At 44.4% G+C, this 19,536-nt stretch overlaps 1 long non-coding RNA gene across 2 annotated transcripts; it reads left to right on the top strand.

The window, feature by feature from the left end:
• Positions 1–9,069: 9,069 nt before the first annotated feature.
• LOC112567343 lies at positions 9,070–12,327 on the top strand. 2 transcript variants are annotated; one of them, XR_003099801.1, is made up of 4 exons: positions 9,070–9,368; positions 9,565–9,707; positions 9,976–10,063; positions 11,904–12,327. It is a non-coding gene; the product is annotated as an uncharacterized LOC112567343 (long non-coding RNA). The 2 variants fall into 2 exon arrangements; XR_003099800.1 differs by having other exon boundaries at positions 9,070–9,707.
• Positions 12,328–19,536: the final 7,209 nt, after the last annotated feature.

The raw sequence follows: 19,536 nt of genomic DNA, 5'->3' as shown, positions 1-19,536 counted from the left end.
GTCTGTCTGTCCCTGAGCAGCCACAGGTAGGTCCTGCATGCAGATGGTCGCAGGATGGCGACTATGGCGACAGCGGCTCGTCACAGACTTGGTGTGGTTTAACAGGGATTGGACTTGTGACTATGACTGGGCTCCACCTACACCTCTCTCACCACCACCACCACCACCACCACCGCTATATTCCTTCCTACTGACCTCCTTCTATTGTGTGTGTGTCTCTACTCTGTAGCCTCGCGCAGCTCCGTGTAATGTAGATGATAAATAATGATTTGCATACAAGATATTTATACCCTTGTCAAACTATTAGCAATATCAGGGGAAAGTTGTCATATAATGTCCTGGAGGACAATAATCAACGACTTCGACAAATTTGGAGACACCATCCCTTTATCGGCATCCTTTAATAAATTCTGGGATTCTGCTCATTTATTTTAAAATCTCTTTTGTTGAATTTCTTTGGTCTTCACCGTGATTAAATTAAAACAAGAAGTTAATGGCGCCTAATGTTTGTGATTCTGTGATGGACTTGGACACGAGCTTCCATGGGATGCTTCACTCAGGAAACACTGGGTACACAGCGGACGACAGTGGCGATGGCGATGACATGCAGCTCGTGCAGTGAGGTCAGAGGTCAGCTCACATTGTTAGTGACTGGGAGGTCTTGCAGAAAAGAAACCATTGTAATGACATTATATTCAGATAAATTTATGTTGTTGTTGTTGTTGTTGTTGTTGTTGTTGTAATTGTTAATGTTCGCCGTCTGTTTCCTACACCCGACCGCACGTAAAACTCACGGACTCAGCCTACGCAAATGGAAACTGGGTGCAGAGGACACCCTGAATGCCCTAAACAAGTGTCTTTAGTGTCTTTTGTACCCACTTTAAAGACTCACACCATTGCACTTACTACAACAACAATATTTGCTGCCAGGCACAACACACAACATCAATCATCTTGTTTCATTAATTTCCGTAACCAGGAAAACACGCGGAAATATTTAAAGGCTCCAAACAGTAAATCAACATCAACAGATACACACTCATCTGAAATGAGCGGCCGCAAGAAAACAAAACAAAGTGACAAACACACAAACAAACAAAGCAGAAAGCTTTCCTCTTCTCGTCCACAACTGAAAGTCACTGCCAGACTTTGCTGATGATCTACAAGTGTGATGACAACATCAGGGTGGCTACAGTGTATAGAAGGATGTAACCTGGGTACCATGACAGACTCACAATGTGAGGACGACTCAGGGCGCGGCACTTCACACGGCGTCTGTCCACTGACCTCTGAACTGTTTTATGACTCACTGACGATCCTACCAAACCCTGTTTTCCTCAATCGATGAAAAACTTGCAATCTGTTCCTGTTACTTTAAACCTTTCTGTCTGTTGTCTCTTCTAACTGTTGTTTTGTTGTTGTGTGCGTGGCGCTCTATTCACGCGCGAGTGCACCTACCTGTCACAAGGGACGAGGGGTGCAGCCACAGGTGAGAGAGAGAGAAAGGTGCAAGAAAACTGGGGGGGGGGCGTTGGGGGGGTTGTTGGCCTCAGTCGCACCTGGAGTGAACAGTGAACACTGCAAGGCACAGCCCCTGTCTAACCTGCGTGCACAGTGCATGTCGAGTGAACCTCCACTGCACGTGAGTGTGTAGGTGCGTGCAATGACGAGTGACTCACACCTCACGCCACGCGACAGGTCACAGGTCACAGCGATGATCTCATTGAGGAAGAAGAGGGATCATCTTGCTAGTTTGAAGTGGGGAGTACTGAGTGGACTGTTCTAGCAAACAGTTTATCTCTCTCTCTAGTGGAACGGGTAGGTGGTAGGGACACCAAGGGTGCACCTCCATGTAACATGCTCAGCCTCAGAGAATCTGGTTGTGGATGGGTAGGTCCATAGCAAGTGGTTACAGCATCAGAACCCGGATGCGCCGTGTTCGATACCCGTATGGTCCAACGCACATTGCCGCAAGTCGACGGCTGTGTAACGACAAATAACGGCAGGGGAAGGAGAGAGGCGGAGAGAGGAAGGAAACACCGAGGTAACACCTCCATCGCCTTCTCCCTTCCTCATCCAACGACTGAACTATCACAGGACTTCCTTCACTTGTCTTTTTATAAGTTTTATAGCTCATATTTATAGTAAGTAATCCAAAAATTATTTGATTTTACCTTAATGTTTTTAGTAAACATACATCATGGTAGAAGGGGCGAGAAACCAATTTTTTTTTCAACATCTGCTTTATCGAACCCAGTTTCGTCTGCTTTTTTTAATTCTGTTTTTTCCCCCTCATTCTGTCCTTCTTTTTATCTTTTCTTTATTTGTATACTCCGAATTGTGTTTGCAAAAAGTGATTTTGTCAAACCTTTTCTGAATAATCTCAGATTTCTAAGACACAGGAATAATGAACTCCAAACAATCAGCAGGCAGCGCTGTTCCTCTCCATTTCCCTGAACATTGAGTAAAACCTTCATCAGCTGACTTGTTTCACTCGAAGATCGCTGGCTCCTGAAGAGCAGGACGACTTGTAAAACATGTGAATTCATAACAAACTGTTTGGAGTCTGTGAAATATATATTTATAATTAAAAAGTTCGTTGATGAGACGATATATTGTAACAATTCTTTTTTCGCAATGCACCAGTTTCTTTTGTTGCTACCTCGTGAAAATACAGTAAAAATAATAATATTGACTGTTTAGTACACACATGATGGAGGAGTTCATGGCATTCATGGTCTGGACACAACCACGTGTCTGCTTGCACATACACAAATAAACTCATAAACCAGAACGAATTTTTACAGCCAAAGTTTGTTAATTAGCTCATGCTCTGAAAATGTATGTAAGGATTATGCTGTACACCAAGGTGCACAGCAATGTTGACAATTATTTTTTTTTATTGTAAGGTCCGATGATAGAAGAACGCTTCAGGCATCAATGGCTGACAAACTGGAAGTGGTCTACCCTGGGTTGGGATGAAGATGACATGCATGCTATCCTGTAATGAACATTTCTTTTGTGTCCCTAAAAATTTACATTTAATTATTCTTCACTTTATATACTTTTATGTTGCTATGAATAAAAAGTTATAGATTTACTACAATCGCGGACCGGAAGTACCCCACCCCTGTGTAAAACCTGGATCGAGGCTGTGGGAAAGAATCTTTTGTTACGTGTCACGGAGGACTGCCACTGAGCTGCCTGTTGCTGTTTCCATCTCCCCCACGACATCCAGGGGGCACCGGTGGATAATAAAAGAAAGGGAAAATGCTTTCTTGGTTCAGCAAAATGGCCCCCGCACAAAAATGTACAAAACTGGAGAAGAAAGTTTTATTGAGGATGAAGTCTAGTTTGACTGGTTGTGTCACACTTAATTCACAAACATTTGCCAGGACATTTCCTGTATCTTATCACCTCTCCACTCCTGTGTTGGCAGATGAACAACACCTTTATGAGGAGGTGGGGGACGGTGGGGGACAGCTGGGGGGACAGCTGGGGGACAGGGGGAAGTAAATAAAGCCGGTGACACAAGCACTTGAACCACACCAGGATTAACTCCTCGCTCGTCCCCCGATGCACTCACCTGGTGAAGTCGGTGATTCATCCTGACCTGAGTCAACAGGTCACGTGACGCTCGCTCCTTGGGCTTCACAAACATGATGAGGCCACTCGCTCCTCCAGTGAATCACGGAGAGGAAAATACAAGTACAAGGCCCAGAGATATGACACGTGCCGGAAACTTAAGGACAAACACGTGAATAAATAAATTAGTAAGTTAGACTGGGCATGATTTTTTTTTTTTTGCAGCGGGGAAAAAGTGAGGAAAAAATTGTGAACTTTATTTGGTGTTGGACAACCGACCGACCAATCAAAGGAGGATCTTGTAACACAAGCGATAATAGATAATTGTGGATTAATTCGTGGTTGACAATTTCTAATCAGCATAAAATTTTATTCCCTAATTATATATATAACATTATCAGTTATATATAAGACATCATCCTGATGTACCTGACCAGTTTATGTACCTACTTCGTGCTCAAGAGTTTTTGTTGATGTAAACATTATTGACAAACACTGTATGTAAGTTAGACATCAACATGTTTGCTGTAACATGTAATGAAACTCATGCGAAGGTAGATCGTGTAGTCGAGCCCCTCCCCACCAAAATATATACTGTATAAAAGAAGAAAGAAACAAACAAAGCTCCATGCGACTTCCGCCGGAGGAGGTGGTGGATAGGTCGACTGCTGTTGGTTGTCATTGTTTGTTTTCATGTCCGGAATGTGTCAACCTGTCATTTCAGCCAATCAAGTCAGACGACAGTTGTGACAGGTAGACACCCGTACCTTCAACCCTCACACCTCAGCGTGACCTCCACTGTTCTCTTTTTTTTTTTTAAACCAATCCACCCCGGGTACAGCTGGACTTGGTGTACTCTGGTCCAAACTATTCTGTACTTTCTCTTTTGTTTTTAATGTTTGTTTTTTGTTGTTGTTTTTTTTTTTTTGTGTGTGCGAGTTTTAAACTCAGATTAAGAACTTGTGACTCAGCTTGTGGACTCTGAAACTAAATTAATTTGTGTTATGATCGTTGTCCTGAAAAGATGCTGTTTGGTCAAAGGTAGCCATGTGTGTGTGAACATACTACACGTATGACTAAGACCACGTGATCAAGAAACATTACAGGTTCATGCATTTCACAGCCGCTTGGTTACAACCCTGCTCGTGCAGCCCTTGTTTATTTTTTCATTAAACTGTGTAGTACACAAACAATTTTTAGTCCAAACATCAGCATTGGTTAAGAGAACACCTGCTCGCCCTGACTTGTGCTGCTGTCTGCCTGAAATAATTTTAAAAAATCGAGGTGCAGCCGCGTGAGAGAGGGACTTTTTTTAATTTCCAATGGTGAGAGTAAGAACACATCAGGGTGTTGTTTTAGTCTACCCCTGCAGCCAAAGACTGTATATTATATATAAAGTCATTGGGTAGCCTGTAGGGAAGAGAGCGTAGACATGTCTGACGACGACGATGAAAGAAAAGAGCAAAATAAAAAGAAGAAACATTTTTCCCCGAGTGTCCCAGATGACGACTAGTGCAAAGGTGCATGTCGTGTGTATTTCCCCTCAAGTGGGGCTCAGCTGATCGTCAGCAACGAAAATAACTCACAAAATCCCTTCCGTCTTCCCCAGCCAGCGTCCTGTAGCTGCGCCGCGGGGTCAGAGGTCAGCCATCTTACCCAGCACGAGACGGGAGGGCAGGAGAGGGGTAGGGTTGCTGGGTGTGGAGTGGGAGTAAACACGAGTACGTGCACACAGTTGTGTGGATATGTCAGTGCGTGAATGTATGCGAAGGCGTGTATGTGTGAGAGAGAGAGATGGAGGGAAGGAGAGGGAGAGGGAGGATGGAATGAAGGGAGGAGGTGAGCGATATCTGGGTCACGAGACGCGCTGTGAGGACACTGAGCATGCGCAGACGTGCCCGCCGTACTCTGTGTGTGTGTGACTGTGTGTGACTGTGTGTGAGAGAGAGAGGAGGGAGAGAGGAGAGAGAGAACGTGCCCGGACTTGACGCCGTACGCACAGCTCTGTGTGTAAACATGCCTGGACCTGCCCGCCGTATACATGTGTGTGTGTGAGAGAGAGAAGAGAGAAGTCAGAGATGCTAGCATACAGACCTGTGTGTGTGTGTGAAATGATTTGACCTATTCGATCTGAGTGTGTGAACGTGACCTGTGTGATTTATACCTTGTGTGTGACGGAGAGAAAGAAAAAAACCCAAACATGCACAGACATGTCGCAGCACGCAGACCTATGTGTGTATGTGAACATGACCTGTTCATGATATACGTGTGTGTGTGTAACAGACAGAAAGACAGGCACAGACTTGTCGCCGTCTGTATGTGCGTGTGTGAACATGCCCGGACTTGCCCGCCGTACACTGGTGTATGGGGGGAGAGGGGTAGGGGGCAGGGTAGGGATGCTGGGTGAGGAGGTCGGAGGAAACATGAGAATGTGAACACATCGATGTATCTCTGTGAGTGCGTGCATACGTGTGAAGTGTGTGTGTGAGCAGGACGTGCCCGGACGTGTCCTCAGCAAAACACAGGATGCCGCGTGGCGCGAGCTATTTTTACTGCTGACGTCTGAGGAGGCGGGGCCTGCACCTCCATCATACGTCACCAGCGCACGTGTTGGCGAGTGTGGTCGGCGTGTGTATGTGTTGTATGGTTTGTGTGTGTGTGTGTTCGTTGTGTGTTGTGTGTTGTGTGTGTGTTCGTTGTGTGTGTGTGATTTGAGAGTTAGCTAGTGTCTGTATTTTTCTCCTCTCTCTATGTCGTGTGTTCGGGAGGAGGGCTGGGAGGGCAGTGCAGCTCCTGCTCATATTTGAATAGATGAGTCGACTGATAATTTTTTTTTCTGAATGCGGTTTTCAAAAGCTTTTTATGGCTGGTACGTGTTTTTGTGTTAATGTTATTGTTTCTGTATGTAACTATTATTGTCATGTTGTGCAAACAGATTCACGTTGACACAAACTTGCAGGTGTGTAGAACGTTGTAGCTGTTTGTTTCTGAGAGAGATCTGGACACAACAAACTAATTTGAACTGACCTACAGAAAAAAAGTATAGACAACAGAACAAGAATCGATCTTCAGTGACTAGCCTCATCGATAAACCCTTTGTTTGTTGACGTGGCCTCTCGTCAGAACATACTAACAGTGACTGCATCTGCTATCTTAGTTCATATTAACACTTATTTCACAACTCTCAAGTTTAAAGAATGATGGGCCGTTTTTCTCGAGTTCACTTCTGATTTAAAATGTGACATGCGGACTTAAAGTTTTCCTTGAAATGGGATTTACAGTTGGTTCTGTAGGAGCATCACAGTCAGCCCTGCAAATGGACTTAAATTTTGACCTTTGGTTGTGACACTGGTCACATGTGAAAGTTTCGGCATTCGTGAGCCGTGATGTCTAGGGTGAACAGAAACTTTTATATTTTGTGATGTTAGCTTGGTAAATACCACGAAACAGTCGTCTACAGGTAATAAACTATTTAATCAAACCAAACTTTATTGTCTGTCCGAGAAGCCCAAGAGATAAAATTTTCTTTTGCTCAGAAACCCACCAACATATACAAACATAACATGAGAATATACAGATATACACACCATTTAGACCAGACATACCTACACAAGACATTCAACACACTCTCACACCTACAGCTTTTCTCACCTACATGTGAAACATCCTAAACGTTTGTGTGGTGCACGCGCACACACAGATATATACACACACACACACACACACAAACAGTCATCGTGTTATCAGTTGATGATAAGTTGTTTCCCCGCCCTCCTGTGTTCTCGGAGGATAGCCATTGTGCCACAGAAAGAAAATCCTTAAAATCCGCCAACCCTTCCTACTCATCAACTGTATTCATACCACCCGTGTACACAGACAAATCACAAACAAAAACAAAAACAAATCAGAGTTTCTCTGCTCTACGCTCATTGACTCATTTGTCAGTTTCGTAGTAACCATAAAGAAAGAAAAGAAGAGTCGGGGAGATATAAAATAGGAAGAAGTAGGGAATGAAGTACAAAAGAGAAGTGTAATCTGTCGCGACCACCCTATCAGTCACTCGTCTGGGTGGCGGGGTGCCGGCGCGACACCTGGGTACGTGATGGCACCCGGCGAAGCCCTCAGGCAGCCTATAGGAATATCGACGATAAGTGGGGAAATAACTGTGCCGGCCTTCCCGCCCCGCTTCCCTCCCCTTGCTGTTTGTTGATGCAGCAGCGCTCGCTACTCCCCCTGGCGGCTCACATTACGGCCAGATGGAGGGGAGGGAACAACATTACGAAAAGGGGGAGAAAATCTGGCTTACAGTTTCTTTTTCTTTCTGAGATAAGTGTAGGGGCATTCGCTACCCTCCTTCCCCGTCCTCTGTGCTCACCCTCCTCCTCCTTCTATCTACTGATCTGATCTAAATTGGAGTAGCGTCCCTTAGCCTGGCAGGTTTTGAGGGAGGCGGTTCTCCGCAATTTTTGCATTTTTAATAGTTTGCTGTGTTTTTGGTGCCCATTGGTTAGCCCAGATAACAAGGATCGATGACATCGGAAACATATTGAGAATATACTGAGAACATCTTAAGACTATGAAGGAATATTATCATATTATACAATGACATTAAGACTATGAAGGAATATTATCATATTATACAACGACATTAAGACTATGAAGGAATATTATCATATTATACAATGACAAAGGGGATCGTCGCTTCACTTTCTTTACTACAACTCAAGTTCGCTGTGACAGTGAGTGAAGCACGCGAGAGAGATCGACATCCAGCCTGTAGATCAGTCAGTTCGCAGAATGCAACACAAAGACACTTAACTCATGTGGCTTGTAGATGTTGATCACAATCATCAGAGGAGGTCATCGTGCAGTTTTCTGCAGCTGCTAATGTTTTATTGATGTACTTTTCTGTGACATTTCGGCGCATTGAGCGTTTCCCTAGGATTCGGATTTTGCGCGTTATAAGTCTCCTTCCTTCATTCATTCATTCATTCATACTGCATATAAAATGACGTAAAAATAATGTGACGTCAGAATAAAATGGTGTTGGATATACAAAGTTCAAGAGTCATTCGGTCTCTGATCTGTCATGCGATGATGTCATCAGTGACGACATTGTCCAATGACGTAGAAATCCAGCTGGCAGTTCTTCGTTCACTTTTTCAGAAGATAGCGTCAGGATTTATATAAGGTCAGTGTATGGTTATTTATGATTGAAGTTTTTCATGATAATAATTATATGGACGTCCTAAACTGAAGTGATCTCGTGTTTGTTTTATTTGAAAGAAAACGCAGTCCGACTGCCGGTCTTGACATACCCACTCTTTTTTTAACGTTTCAGAAAATGAATTTTTTAATAAGAGGAGGTGCATTCTTTTTCAACTACGGAAGGGAATGGTTTATCAGCAGGTTTGTTGATGTTTTCCAACCACCACCACCACCACCACATCCACCTGCACATCGAGCTGTACCCGGTGCGTACTTTAACACGCTGCGGTCGTATTTTTATTGCCAGTGTTATTTTAGCTGTACGTGTCATTAACAAAGGTTATACTAGAGTGATGTCCCTTCGCTTAACTGGCTGGAGGGGACCAGCTCTGACGTTTTTGTATCTTCTGTGGATCTACGATGAGTTTTGGTTTCTCCCGTTCATCTGTAATGTTTGTTGCACCTTTCGTCTCTGTTGTGGATTGTTATTCTGTGCTTGTGCTACGTCATTACTTACAATAGACATCTTCGTCCACTAACGGCTTCCGTCTCATGTTCTTGCATTTGTCACCTTGGTGTGTACCTGCTGGTCTTGACATTGGTTGATCTTCATTGGTTGTGCTTCAGTTTTTTTCCTTTTCTCTATCTTTTGCCAGGTCCCTAAAGTCAGCCATTCCTTGTGCTGTTTGAATAACAAGCTCTTTAAGTGGCACCTTATAACATATTCATCGACACACATCCTAAAGCCTTGTCTGCTCCTTTATCTTGCAGTACCACCTGGCAGAAGGCGAAGACGATTGCAGCCATGGCAAACCGACATGTTAGTACGAAGGTTCAACATGTCTGAGTACCCTAGTCCTGCTACTGTGGCGATGCTGAGTAGACGGACACGCATGAAACAACAAAAGATTTACGTAAGCACAGTAAACAGTTATAATACCTAGTCCACTATTAAACAGTCCTGACTTCAGAGTTTCTGTAATATGATTTTTTTTACATGGTGGGGTTGTTAGCCCTACCACAACCTATTTTACCTCTAGGTGAGGTGTCCACCTTAGTCGCCTCTTACTGGCTGGATGGCAGGGACCCTATTCTTACAATGCTTGCTAGGCAAGCATACCCCAGGGTCCCACAGGGAGCCTGACCAGAGACACGTATTAACATTGTTGTTCTTCCTTCCAGCGCTGGTTCGTCAATCGGCGCTCTGCCCAACGTCGCGCGCAACATCGCCGTCGCCCTCAACAGCGCCGTCGCCCACCTCGGCCTTGAGGTAAGAGGAAATGCAATTTGAGGTGTCTCTACTACTCCAGTCTGTCTTTTCACTGTAATGGAAAGAAGGGGTGGGAGCCTTCGTAGCCCCAATCATTTTGTTGTTGTTGCTGTTGTTGTTGTTGTTGTTGTTGTTTGATGACAGCGTCCTTGTAGGAGACACGAAAGCTACAATGACTGGACTGCTTGTGTGATGGATCGTATGCGGACGGCAATACACGTGCTTGTCTACAAGTCTTGCAGTCTGTTGTCTACAACAAGCTTTACAGTCTATTGTGTACAACAAGCCTTACTTATCCTAGTTTAGATGAGACGAGATACTATAACATAGAAGCTCTGTTTTCTTTCTCATCCTGTGAGCTCTGTCTTGCACGCATCTGACCACTGATTTCCATTCACTGCAAGTTTCCGTGACAGGATGGGATGTTGGGATGGAATGTTGGGGTGGGGACTGGTGCCACTGCACCCAAGCAGACCGTGACGTCACTACGTGTTCATGGCTTCCGGGAAATATCATAAACTGCACAGGTGCTTGATCCTTGCACCCCTTACCTGGAAATATTTATGAGCGAAGGTCAAGCAAAGGTGTGCTGAGCGCTGGCTTTGTTCTATCGATTACCGATGGCGAGGTGGTCAATGTTTTATTACTGACATAAAGCCTAGACAACCAAGTAGACTTCGTAAACCTGGTTTGTCATACTAGTCAAGTATAGTAGTCTTCATAATGTAACAAGACCTTCAACAAAGCCAAACATTCAGCAATAAAGGCTAACAGAAGATTATTCCCCGCAAATCACCTCGCGGCCTGTTGAACTGACCTCCAGCCTCTGGTCACAGACTCACCTGATTCTGTACGACGACCAGAGGTTGTAATCACTGAACCCTAAGGTGCTCCGTGCTCACTGGAGCGTCGACTCAGGTATAAAGAAGTGCTGAGCATTGCATCTTACATACCTCCAGGGTGGGTGGGGTAGAGTCAAGGGACGCAACCGGTCCCTCAAAAAAAGATATTAAGGCAAGAATGTGAACATCGTTCACTGTCAGTATAGAGTTGTCCCCTCCCCTCTCCAAAGCCGAACATCTTCCTACGCCACTGAACACGTGTTAAACATTCTCTCTCTCTCACACACACACACACATACTCACCTGTTATTGCAGCAACACACACACACACCTGTTATTGCAGCAACACACACACACACACCTGTTATTGCAGCAACACACACACACACACACCTGTTATTGCAGCAACACACACACATACATACACACCTGTTATTGCAGCAACACACACACATACATACACACCTGTTATTGCAGCAACACACACACACACCTGTTATTGCAGCAGTTAGGAGGAAGTGTGAGGGACGAGACTCACTAGAGGGTCTGCCTTGTGGTCTACATCCCATTGGTACCGTGAAACACACTTGTAATGTTTTACAGTTAAACGTATCCTTGTCGCTCTCAACATAATTCAGTCCTATCTTTCTGACATCATAGTGATTTCTAAAAGGTAGTGTAGAATATCGGCGAGACTTCCGTTCAAACGTATGTCCTTCGTCATGTAAGGGAGATAATTGTGTTCAGAAAGGCCTAAACTATCTTATTTATTAAGTTTTTCTTTTAAACCACGAGCTGTATAGGCCCAAAAAAATTACAAAAATGCATCAGTTCTATGTTTATACTGTGTAAACAAGCGGGCGGGGTAAGATCAGCCACCCGTGTTGAGTGCATAAAGAAAGAGTTAAGCTTTCATCTATGTGAGAGGTTTGTTCTACATACACAGCAAAAATCGAAATACGTAAATACAGTGTAATTTTTTTTCTTTTTTTCTACAGGGATTCTCCGCTTATGGACATTTTTGATCGCATTTTTATAATTATCTTTTATCTTTTTTCTAATTAGTTTTTATGTAAGTATATTGTCTAGGCAAAGATTTTTTACAACAAAATTTGTTTACAACAGGATTTTTGAGTAATGTTTTAATTGTTCTGATCTATCTTTTTTATTTTTGTACTCTTTTGAGCAAATTGTATTTGATAAAAATGTGCATTAAACATATATATATAAGAATTCGGTGTAAAATTGTGAGAAAAAATAGGCTTGTTTCTCTGTATGTGTGACAATGTTTACGCAATGAAATGTGTTAATTTGTACCTCATGGTTTAGAATAGTCGATACAATATTATAATCAGATATTTCAGTACACACTTTACCGTGTGCTTTTGAAATAGTTTTATTAAAAGATCTGCAAACATTTAATTAAGACTTGGAACAGTTGTTACTAGCAGTGGGGTGGATGTTATTTCAGGTCTAGATGATGAAAACTATCTTAACCTAATCAGTGGAGGCAGTGGTAGATATTATGCTTATTAAAACTTTTTTACTTTTGCATGATGAAGACATGTAAGGCACCATGATGACTACTCTCATCAATGATGAAGGTAGTTACCATAAAAAATAATGCAAGCTCCCAAGTTAAAATATAGCTTTCTTCCACAGTTACCTCCAATAAATCCTAGATACTTGTACACACACACCATAAAACACACGACATACACGTGCATCCACAGGTATTATCTTTTAGACTCCTAAATGCACCTGCAAGAGTATGTATGACACCTCGGCGTCACGTGACTTTGTCAAGAAACGTTAGACTTTCTGACCGGTTCTTGAGAAAAGCGTCAGACAGAAGTTTTCACCTTTGACTCGCTCAGTTTTCTTTTGCGGATGTAAAACAAAAAGCAGTGCGCATGCGAACTACGGAGTGCACGTGAACGGAGACGTGGTTAGTGCGCATGACAGGAACAGCAACCACGTGACCTCCATTGTTCATCGCGAGCGTTCACTGCTGCACTTGCTCTCTCCTGACGAGCGAACGACGAGGGAGATGAAGTGGAGACGAGGGGAGGGTGCATTGCGTGAGAGCGTGAATATCTACTGTGCTGGTGGGTAGACGAGTGGTTAGATGTAAGGGTGGGGGTAGATGAGTGGGTAGATGTAAGGGTGGGGGTAGATGAGTGGGTAGATGTAAGGGTGGGGGTAGATGAGTGGGTAGATGTAAGGGTGGGGGTAGATGAGTGGGTAGATGTAAGGGTGGGGGTAGATGAGTGGGTAGATGTAAGGGTGGGGTAGATGAGTGGGTAGATGTAAGGGTGGGGTAGATAAGTGGGTAGATGTAAGGGTGGGGGTAGATGAGTGGGTAGATGTAAGGGTGGGGGTAGACGAGTGGGTAGATGTAAGGTGGGGGTAGATGAGTGGGTAGATGTAAGGGTGGGGGTAGATGAGTGGGTAGATGTAAGGGTGGGGGTAGATGAGTGGGTAGATGTAAGGGTGGGGGTAGATGAGTGGGTAGATGTAAGGGTGGGGGTAGATGAGTGGGTAGATGTAAGGGTGGGGGTAGATAAGTGGGTAGATGTAAGGGTGGGGGTAGATGAGTGGGTAGATGTAAGGGTGGGGGTAGATGAGTGGGTAGATGTAAGGGTGGGGGTAGATGAGTGGGTAGATGTAAGGGTGGGGGTAGATGAGTGGGTAGATGTAAGGGTGGGGAGGTTTACACAGGAGGGTGTGCACACTGCACAGTAATGGATTCCTGGTGGGGGGAGATGTAAATGTAAATGTGTCGGCGACGGTTCCTAAGAATGTGAAGTGGGCGAAATTTCGTAAGCAACAGATATAACCATGACGTGTCGTGTGATGGCGGGTAGGCATGTGTAGACTTGTCCAGTCTATTTTTAGCGCCACCATGATTACGTTTGTAGTCTCCTTCCGACATCTCTCTTCTTTCTCTCTTCTCTGCTCTCTGTCTGTGCGTGTGTGTGTGTGGTGCGTGCTCGGTGGTGTGCATGTGAGTGCGTTCGTGCGTATGAATTATTTTCTATGTCTAGTCACGAGTGACGTACTCGATTAACACATCCATCTCTTTAAAAAAAATGAAATTAGGTTAGAGTTACATAAATGTCGTGTGTAAAATATGTGTCTGGTCTTTTTATGAGGGTGGGTTCTCTCTTCTCTCTTTCTCTCTGACACCTTATGCTGTTTATCCTGTATTTATGTCTGCCGACACCCCATTTCTACCTGACTACATCTGAGTCGCAAATCTTTATTTCACAACACTATTCACATCACATCTGTACTAAAAAACTAGGGCCAGCTGCACAACAATTTTAAACACTTGAAAGCTTTATATACTAAGATAATTACTTCTGGAGAAACAGTTCACAACACAATTTAAGAACTTTAACAAATATAAAATGGTTTTAATTAAAGTAGAACTGTTTAATTAAGCCAGACTCCCTCTCATCAGCAGTTTTTTTTTTTTTTTTTGTATGTGCGGGTGCATCAAACCGGAGCGATTTTTGAGCAAACAAGAATTTTGCTTCTTTACAAGAGTTTCAAGTTTAGGAAACATTAACACCAAAGATCTGATTTATTCACGCCACGTAAATGTGGTTAACACGCGTTGTCTTCCCCTATCTGCCATCAATACAGTGAGAATTAGCTGTCCTGGGTTCGGATCTCGCCTCGGGCACGTTGTTCTTTCTCTGCAGGTGCTACCTGTTCACATGGCTGGTCGTTACTCGGTATCAACACCTAATTGTCTCCTCCCGCCTCTCCTCATCTGTTTGTCAAATGTTGCAGATCATCTACCCCAGACGAGGGTCGAGTTATTTCCACCTCCTTCTGTCAAGCCAGTAATTCTTTTTCAAGCCCACACCGCGAGATTCAAGGGGAACTGATGCAAAGAAGCTCCAAAGTCGTTTACCTGTCCTCTACCTGCTTCAACCTTTCCGCCTGAGTGATTCTGCGTACTCTCCTAGTTTCTCTTTCTAAAAAAATGTCTTTGTCGCCAGGAGCTGGGTACATTCGTTGACCTCAAGAAGGTTATGATGACAAAAGGTGAGCTGGGAAATGTTTTGAGTCGCATTTCATGGCATGCCAGAGAGACGCAGTTGTTGTGCTGGTCACAAAGCAAAACAAAAGCAAACAGTAAATACAAACAAACAATCGCTGGTCAGTGATGTCCCACCACAATCAGCGGCATCCTCCCGGCTCCTCCCTGTGGCACGCAGTTGCTAATATTTACATCGAAGGAATCTGTCGGCGCGGAATGTAACTCCCTTCAGTGATGCTGACCTCTGTATGCAAATTATTCCCCTTTGGTGTCGGCAGAGGGCGTGCTCGGCAGCGCTCAAAGTCGATGACGACTACGCAGTTGCTAAGCAAGAGATTTACATCACAAGGGAAGAGAGAGTACACACACACAATACTGTATTGCATACATCATAGTGGAAGATGAAGTACACACACACTCGTCAACTCCTCTCTCAGGTAAAGGTGGAAAAAAATTTATACATTATCCCGAAATTAAAAAATTAAAATTAGTGCCATCAGCATATACAGTCTCCAGTCTTTATGTCAACATCATTACATGCAGCATCCCGGCATGCCGTGGGTATGTCATCCACCAGTGGATTGAGGATATCCCGTCGTGCAGCAGGAGGTGTGACGTATGGACTGCGTGTAACCACGAGCAACAGTCGCCCACCCGGGGTAGGCGAGGTGGGTATGCGAGCTTGTGCAGGGTATCATGTCAGGATATCACACCTGTCGCAGCACAAATCTCAAGTGGACCAGACACCACCGTTGTACCACCCTGGATGCTGGCAGAATATTAATGTACCCGTCACATTTCCACCCGCATGTTGAGTGCGCGCATATTGGAGAGAAGTAGTGTGTGTGTACGTGTGCATGTTGGAGAGAAGTGGTGATGTGCATGTGTGTTTGTGTGTTTGTGTGTTTACATGTGTATGCACGCGTGCTTACCCGTTCTCGTACACGCATGTGAAGATGTACATGTTTGATGCTCTTAGTTTACACAAAGCTAACCCGGGTGTCTCCAGTGACACACACACTAATTCCCATTAAAATAAAATCGAAAGCAAAATTAAAAAAACTAGCAAAGCTAAAACAACCTAGGAGGAATTTTTGTACAAGCTGTCAAAACAACAAAGCCTCAGAAGCCGGTGTGTATACTCTGCTAAGTAAACAGTTTCTCCCCAAAATATTTTGGTAAATGCACTTAATTGCTGATGTGTTGGTACATTCACTGTCACCTACATGCGATGTAAGTAGACAGGTCGACCTGTGTCTACAGGTATGTGTGCTGCGAGTTGTCTTGGTTATAAACAATGATGTGTATATCTGTGTCCTTCGCAGACACGTGATCGCACCTGTGCTACCTGTGTGGGCAAAGTAAACAAAACGGATTGTTCTCCAGAGAAACTAAAACCTTGTTGATATTTTTTTCTTTTTTGTTGCTTTTGTGTGTGTGTTAAGGTCGAATCATTCAAACGTCTTTACGTGGGAAGGAAGTGTGAAGGAGACGACGCAACGCGTTCACGGAGGAGGAATACCCCGAGCTATAAATAGTCTGTCACGTGACTTCAGTTCTGGCGCGCTGTGGCTGGGAGGGGCGGGGTGTAGGTGTCCTTGATGTAGCCACGATGTTAGAGCAGAACAACAGTCAACGTCAGTTTTAAAGATAAACTGCAAAAAAAAAAAAATCATCTCTCTCTCACAAACACATACTCTGTCTCTCACACTGTCTCCCTCACACAAACTCTAGTACAGACACACGCACACACTGACTCACACACACTGTCTCTCACACACTCTCACACACACACTCTCGCTCACCCACTCGAGAAGCCAGTGGTGCAGGGGAGAGAACTCGTGTGGCGATGGGAGCTAATAACACTAATGAGCGGCCATCACTGGAAGACAGTTTCAAGTAAAGTTTTAAGAGAGTTGATACACACCCGCCCACTGACTGACAAACAAATTCACGAGCTGAACCCTCATCCAATGAGTTATTTACAAGTGTAAACAACAACAATTTATTGTCCAGCTGTGAACAGCTGCCACGTCATCACACAGTCCAGGTAGGGAGCCAGCGGCACACCTGGGAAAACTTTACTCAAGTACATCCTCCCAAGGGACCGTGTTTTTCAGGAAAAAAAATCTTGTTATTAGATTTATTATCAAATCACTTGATACAGGCATGACGATGACAATCTAACGACCGACAATCCATGTTTACAGCAGATACAAGCAGCCTCTTCCGACAACTGATGATTGCAATACTGATGACAGTTATTAAGCAACTTGATAATGACGACGAGCACCTCTGATAATGACGACTGATGACCAGTCCTGATGATGAGTGTCAATGAACATTTCTAGCAAGTCATGACTGTGTCAAACTCATCTTTGCCGGCAACGAAGACGAAGATGAAATCCACGACGAACGGCAGCAAAGAAATAAGAGATGCGCGTGTTTTTGAGGATGACATGGAGCTGAATAGACAGACAGACAGATAGACAACAGGTAGACAGGTAGACGAAGAGACAGACAGGTAGACAGACAGGTAGACAACAGGTAGGCAGAACGTGCGGGAAAGATACTGCGCCGTAGGGTGGTCGGGGGAGTGTTATCAGGGGGAGGAGGGGGAGGGTTTATGTAAGAACTGCAATGTCTTGCTCTGTTCAAGCCACGGATACGGTTGACCTGGCAAACCCCGGGACTAGTTTGGCGCCGCAAGGAAAGATTCTCCTCTTTTTCTTTCTTTCTCTCTCTTTCTTTTGTTCGATTTGTTTGCCAAACACAGTTTATGCAATGAATGAGAATCTCTTTCGCAGAGTGGAGGGAGGATGTTGGCACGGGGGAATAGCCGTGTGGACTTTCTAGAAGAAAACCTAAACTGTACCTTCCTTCAAGTAAACGAGGTGGTGGTAGGATGGTAGTGGGGGGCTGGGATCATGGCCACTGCCCTGCAACCTTTGACCCCAGGGTATCTGTCAATGCCGCCTCAGTGGACTGGCGTAGCACAACAGAGACACGAGAACTTAAAGAAAAATGTCCAAACGATCAATTCTTTATAAAATATGATTTTTAATGATGTGTAACAAATGTTTAGCTCGCTCAAGCTTTAAAAAACATTAATACCAACTCTCAAAACCAACTACGACTGGTTGAGGTAGCAGCACGATGTCGGCAGTTTGCTTTTTTTTTTTTCTCGTAAAATGTTACGAAATCAAGGCTAACCCAAATTCTTTTTCCTTATATATATATGTGTGCGTGTGCATGAAGTAAGTAAAAGCCTTGTCAGCCTGTGGTCAACCTCGTCACACACGAATGTCTGTGTTATAAATAGAAGAGCGGAAAGGAAGGGCGCAATAAAGAACAGCCGAGCCCACTCCGGAAGAAATTTCCGGTTAAACGTTTGTGTGTGTGTGCAGCAGCCCTATACCTCCCTCTACCCTCCCTCTGCCCTCCCGTCACCCTCCGGCAGTGAGTGAACCACTAGCGACTGCTACAATCAGGCTTTTGTGCTCAGACCTTCCTCCTTTCTGACCTGCTTATCAGGCTAGCCATGACACCCCTTGCCTTCCTCCCCCTTCTGTGTTGTTTAAACACACACACGAACTGACACTCATGCACACACACACACGAACTCACACTCATGCAGACATACACACACCTGCGCGCGCATGGATAAACATGCTCACATGTGTGCTCAGTCCTCCACGCAAATTTTATTTTAAAAACTTTGTTTATTTGTAGGTTTTATGACAAAACAGAAAACAGAGAGTGGATGTGCGATACAATACTGTTTAATGAGCAATAAAAAAAAGGAGGCGGAGCTTGTGATGGAGGAGGTAGATGTGGGGACTGACGGAGGAACAGGTGTCTTGTCCTTCTCTCGTTCTAATGCGTGTGAACACGTGTAGAGGTGTAGGTCGGGTGCAACATGTCATCTCTGATGACAGGGGAAAGTCCCGCAGGACAATATTTCCGAAAATCTTTGATGAATACCCTCCGTCTTATCCATTTCTCGATATTCACACCTACAGGTGTCGCTATGCACAGGTGACAATCGTGACGTCACGATATGCCTTCTTCACTGTTCGTTCCTTCTTCCTACTGGCTAAGGCCTTCACGACATACCCGTCTCTAGTACAACCCTCACCCCACTGTGTTGCTGACCCCTTGTTTGTGCCTCGTGATGTTGAAGGAAGGAGGGAGAGTGGATGTTTATTATTCCTTACACTGTGGCGGTGCATCACTAAGCCTCAAACCCACAGCTGACATCATCATCACAGGTGGGGGAGTCCCGGACAAACAAAACGACAGACTGGAAGGACATTGAATGACGTGTGCAGACATGAACGTGCGGAAACAGAATGTGAAATGATTTTTATGCCCACAATGCATTGCAAAGGACCTTTACTCTCCTGTCCAACTGTAAGTCCACCCGTCCTGTGTGCGCGGGTTGGTTTGCAGAAGTGTCAGGCTGGCCACGTGTTCTACTTGATTGTTTCAACCAAAGCGTGACTTCGCACAGTGGTTGGGGGATAAAGAAGGGAGAACCAAAGACCTAACAAAACAAAACAAAAAATAAATAAATA

Source organism: Pomacea canaliculata, linkage group LG6 (genome assembly GCF_003073045.1).
Source record: "Pomacea canaliculata isolate SZHN2017 linkage group LG6, ASM307304v1, whole genome shotgun sequence".
Lineage (NCBI taxonomy): Eukaryota > Metazoa > Mollusca > Gastropoda > Architaenioglossa > Ampullariidae > Pomacea > Pomacea canaliculata.
The sequence above is the reverse complement of the archived record's forward strand: the minus strand, read 5'-3'. Positions and strand labels throughout refer to the sequence as shown.